The sequence below is a fragment of the Triticum aestivum genome, chromosome 7B (assembly GCF_018294505.1).
Source record: "Triticum aestivum cultivar Chinese Spring chromosome 7B, IWGSC CS RefSeq v2.1, whole genome shotgun sequence".
NCBI lineage: Eukaryota > Viridiplantae > Streptophyta > Magnoliopsida > Poales > Poaceae > Triticum > Triticum aestivum.
The window spans coordinates 101827983-101833400 of NC_057813.1; the positions used below are offsets into that span (position 1 = coordinate 101827983).

The 5418-nt window shown below is 44.6% G+C and overlaps 1 long non-coding RNA gene across 1 annotated transcript; it reads left to right on the forward strand.

Moving 5' to 3' along the window:
• Positions 1-222: 222 nt before the first annotated feature.
• Positions 223-4556, forward strand: LOC123160073 (uncharacterized). The gene is made up of 2 exons (XR_006479986.1): positions 223-376; positions 4297-4556. It is a non-coding gene; the product is annotated as an uncharacterized lncRNA (long non-coding RNA).
• The last annotated feature ends 862 nt before the right edge of the window (positions 4557-5418 follow it).

Here is a 5418-nt window from a genome sequence, read left to right on the forward strand (position 1 = left end):
CATGGCCGCTGCGGCTTGCACAGGTAGGAGGGCCTTTAGTCCTGGTTGGTAACACCAACCGGGACCAAAAAAGCATTCACGCGTCAGTAGTTTAGAGGTTTTTTTTTAAAGGGAGGCTTGGGTGTTTTGGAGGGTTAATTTAATTAGGGGTTTCATATATTGTGTTAGCTAGCTAATACAGAGAAGACTTTGCAGAGGACTACATCAACTACTCCGTCGAAGACTTTGACGGGGACTACGTCCGGAGGGTTGGCTACACCCCTGCGACGTAGTAACCGTCACTCCCTCAATGTTGATGGTTCTTCCTCGACTGATGAGCACTCTCTTGCGAAGGCAATGCGTCTCCAGGCTTCGAGGAATTTGGACCCCATGACAGGTACCTCGTCTGCTCAGTCATTTCTCTCTTTGTCCGACAACCATATTTCTACCAGTTTAAATAAAGTCGGTGTATCTATGGGAAATAATGATAATGAAATTAATTTGTCGGTACGGGTGCTTAAACATATGGAGATCGACCGCTTAAAGGTTTCTCCGAAATGTAAAATCACCATACCTGACCCCGAAACCGAGGAGGAGGATGAAGCGGATGCCAAATATGATGGCCCGCTTATATCCCACTTGGTTGGTGAGGTTACGGAGGTTGGATTGGATGATGCAAGACCTGGGTCCATGTTTTGTGACTTCATGGCGTCTTCGCGGAAATCTAAATCGCACTCCTCTAAAAAGAAACAAAAACCGCCCAAGAAGGCGAAGAGTTCAACACAAACACAAGTTTCCACATGAGAGGCATGTTTTGGAATAGCAGAGGTCTCTCAGACTTGGCTAAACATAAACACGTCAGTGATTGTGTCCGGGAACATGGTTTGGATTTTGTGGCAATTTCTGAGGCTGGCAAGTGCGACTTTCGCCCACATGTCCTCGATCACCTATCAGGTGGTTTCGACTACGCATGGCATAGTCTACCAGCTCGTGGAAGATCTGGAGGAATCCTTCTTGGGATAATGACAACAACCATGGACTTGTTGGCTTTTTCGATCGGTGAATTTCATATAAAATTTCACCTGCGGAATAGAGCTGACAACTTTACATGGACTCTTGTCGCTGTCTATGGGGCTGCCCAAGATGAGCATAAATCTGCTTTCCTTCGGGAATTGGTTAACCTGGCTAAGAATAACCCGTACCCAATGCTTATTGGGGGGGGACTTTAACATTCTGAGGTACCAGGAAGAGAAAAATAATGACCGCTTCGACACTCATTGGCCTTTCCTATTCAATGCTGTGATAGACAGTTTGGATCTTCGGGAGGCCAGTATGTCGGGGCGTCAGTTCACTTGGGCGAACAACCGATCTGTGCCGACATACGAGAAGCTCGATAGGGTACTAATGGATACCGAATGGGAACTAAAATTCCCTCTGGTAACCGTGCGAGCCCTAGAGCGTATCGAGGCCTTATCGGATCATGCACCCATCATTCTGGATTCTAACTCTACGAACCCAGCCACCCGACGCCCTTTCAAATTTGAATTGGGATGGCTGAATAGGGATGGATTCGTAGACATGATCAAGAATGTTTGGGAGAGGCCCGCTGTTGGTCGTACACCTATTCAATGATGGATCTTTAAAATAAGAGCCATGAGGCGACACCTCTCTGGATGGGCAAAACACACCAACGGAATATATAAAAAAGAAAAACAAAGGCTCTGTACCATCATTGATGACCTCGACAAAATTGCAGAGACGCGCACATTATCTCAGCAAGAGATTGAATTGAAAAATCAATCTAATGAGATGGTTGCCCGTCTATTGCGAGAAGAGGAGATCAAATACTACCAGAGATCCAAAGCTGATTTCATTTTAATGGGTGATAGTAATACAAGATACTTCCAATTGGTCGCCAATGGGCGGCATAGGAAGAAATGTATTTACAGTCTCCAACAAGATGAGGGGAGGATCGAAGGTCAGGAGGAGCTCAAAAAGTATATCACCAAATACTACAAATCTCTTTTCGGAGCGCCGACTGAAGGGAATTTCACCCTTGATGAGACCCGAACAGATGATATTCCACATGTCACGGCAGAAGAAAACGATATCCTAACGGCACCATTCTCAGAAGAGGAGGTACGAGCTGCGGTGTTCCAAATGGAACATAACAAAGCTCCAGGCCCTGATGGTTTCCCCGCAGAATTCTATCAGAATTTCTGGGATATCATCAAGTCTGACCTTTTGGAGTTGTTCAATTGTTTTCATGCCGACCGACTTGACCTATTCAGACTTAATTTTGGCGAGATTGTCTTGTTGCCGAAGATTAAGGAGGCCGAACGGATTCAACAGTTCAGACCCATATGCCTCCTTAATGTCAGCTTCAAGATTTTCACCAAAGTGGCGACGAATAGATTAAACTCGGTAGCTGACCATGTTGTTCGGCCATCTCAAACAGCTTTCATGCAAGGAAGGAACATACTCGATGGCGTAGTAATCCTGCATGAGACCGTCCATGAGATGCACCGGAAAAACATGAGTGGAGTAGTATTCAAAATAGACTTTGAAAAAGCCTATGACAAGGTCAAATGGTCTTTCCTCCAACAGGCCCTAAGGATGAAAGGCTTCTCCGATAAATGGTGCAAGTGGATCCACAATTTTGTAACTGGAGGTAGTGTGGCCATCAAAGTCAATGATGATGTCGGCCATTACTTTCAGACAAAAAAAGGACTACGACAGGGTGATGCCATATCCCCAATGTTATTTAACATTGTGGCTGACATGTTGGCTATTCTGATTGAGCGCGCCAAGCAGGACGGGCAGATTACAGGAGTAGTGCCACATCTAGTGGATGGTGGTCTCTCTATTCTGCAATATGCCGATGACACAATTCTCTTTATGGAACATGACCTAGACAAGGCTAGAAACCTGAAACTTCTGCTGTCAGCGTTTGAGCAAATGTCGGGTCTTAAGATTAACTTCCATAAAAGTGAATTGTTCTGCTTTGGAGAAGCCGTTGAGGCAGCGGCCGATTATGCTGACCTTTTTGGTTGTGCACATGGACAATTCCCAATTAAATATTTGGGAATACCAATTCATTATCGGCGTCTCACCATTGCGGAGTGGAAGCATGTAGAGGAGCGGCTAGAGAAACGCTTGAGCAGCTGGAAAGGCAAGTTGCTCTCGGTTGGAGGACGACTGGTTTTAATAAACTCTGTCCTCACAAATATGGTTCTCTATATGCTTTCATTCTTCCAGCTCCCAAAAGGGGTCTTGCAAAGACTGGACTATTTTAGGTCCAGGTTCTTTTGGCAAGGAGATGGTGAAAAGAAAAAATATAGGCTGGCCAAATGGAGTGTGGTTTGTAGGCCGAAAGACCAGGGCGGCCTCGGTATTCATGACCTGCAGGTCAAGAATGAGGCCCTACTTAGTAAATGGTTGTTCAAACTTCTTACTGAGGATGGTGTTTGGCAAACCATGCTGCGCAATAAGTATATAGGCCAAAAGGCGGTGTCTCAGGTATATTGGAAACCTGGAGACTCACACTTTTGGGCCGGCCTAATGGCGGCAAAGAAACATCTCTTTCGCTTTGGGTCTTTCGCGATAAAGGACGGGTCGGAGATTCGTTTTTGGGAAGACATCTGGCTAGGCAATGCTAGCCTCCGAGAACAATACCCAGCCCTATACAACATTGCACGCGATAAGAATAATACTATTGCGCAAGTGCTCAGCTCATCCCCGCCAAATATTTCGTTTCAGGCGGGATTTGATTGGCACCCGACTTATGTCATGGAATAATCTATTGTCCCGTCTGGATTCGATTATCCTGACACAAGGTCGTGATGTGTTTCGCTGGAACCTTACTACATCGGGGTCTTTCACAGTAGACTCTATGTATCGTGCACTCACGCATTCTGAGGTACCGGTGAGTAATAACAAAAAAATTGGAAAGCGAAGGTACCACTTAAAGTCAAAATATTCATGTGGTATCTCCGTAGGGGAGTTGTGCTAACAAAAGACAACCTCGCAAGACGCAACTGGTCGGGAAGTAAGAAGTGTTGTTTTTGTACTCACGACGAGACGATTAAACACCTCTTTTTTCACTGTAAGTTTGCGCGTTCTACGTGGCCAGCCATCCAAATAGCGTCAAATTTGTATCCGCCCACAAGTGTTGCCAATATTTTTGGTCATTGGCTGGACGGTATTTCAAATAGGTACAAAACGCTAATAAGGGTGGGAGCGTATGCCTTACTATGGTCGCTTTGGCTATGTAGAAATGATGTTGTTTTTAATGACAAAACTGTTTTGCCTTTGCAGGTTATTTTCCGTTGTACGCACTCGCTTCGTACGTGGTGTACGCTACAACGAGCGGAGTACCAACCGCTGTTCAAGGCGGTGTGTACGCTGTTGGAGCAGGTGGCTACGGAGGTTTTTACCCAACATGGATGGCAGCATAATCTCCGGCTCGGTCCACCATCTCTTTCGACATAGGCATAGTGTCGGTCTATAGACTCTACTGTTGCCGAATTGTCGGTCTTTTATCTTTCTACTTATCAGACTACTGGTGTTTGGCTGTGTGCATCCTAGTTATGCAGAGGCCGGGTGATACTCTTAATGCTTTGTATCACTTTGATGCTACATTTTGAGATAATAAAAGCGCCCTTTATCGAAAAAAAAAGCTAATACAGAGAAGAGACCTCTGTTATCTCCATGCTTGGTCGATGCTACGTACTATACGTATGGAGGACTCGACACGCTAACTAGTAAGAAAATGAAGGAAACCATTAAGTACAGAAGATCGTCATGAACATATACAGAGAGAAGTGATCGACCTCTCTTTCTCCGAGAGATTGGCCGAACAACAAATTTTCGTATATCTATCCGACGCTACTAGCTACATATATACAATATAAGATCTATTACAATCCTTAAAGTCTGAAGTCAGGTGCCACATGGTATACTCCGGATTTCTTGATGACGTGGTTAAGAAAGAATCCCGCCAATTCCTCTTGAATTGCTTTTATGCGATCATGTGGTAGGAGCTCATCCCGCAGCTGGCAGATCTAAATTGAAGAAGAGGGTCAATACATGTGTATGAATGAAACTCAACACAAATGATGGTGATAAAATACAATTGTGAATATTTTTGCTTACACACTTGATATTGTTTTTCAGTGTAGCCCCGCTTATTCTTGGTCGTCACGTTGTAGATGAACTCGCAAACATAGTATCCACATAAATCATTTCCTTGTTCCTGCCACAATCACTTTACGAGAAATAGAGGTCAATCAAACTGATAAGCAAGCATTCTAAATGGTATTGATGAAACTAGGTACAATCAATGGGAGATGCGCGGAACTAGGTATAGTACTTACTTTCGGTTGTTTAAATGTCAGCTCGATCGGCAGTCCTAGAGAAATTACGGTGAACTTTTTCCAA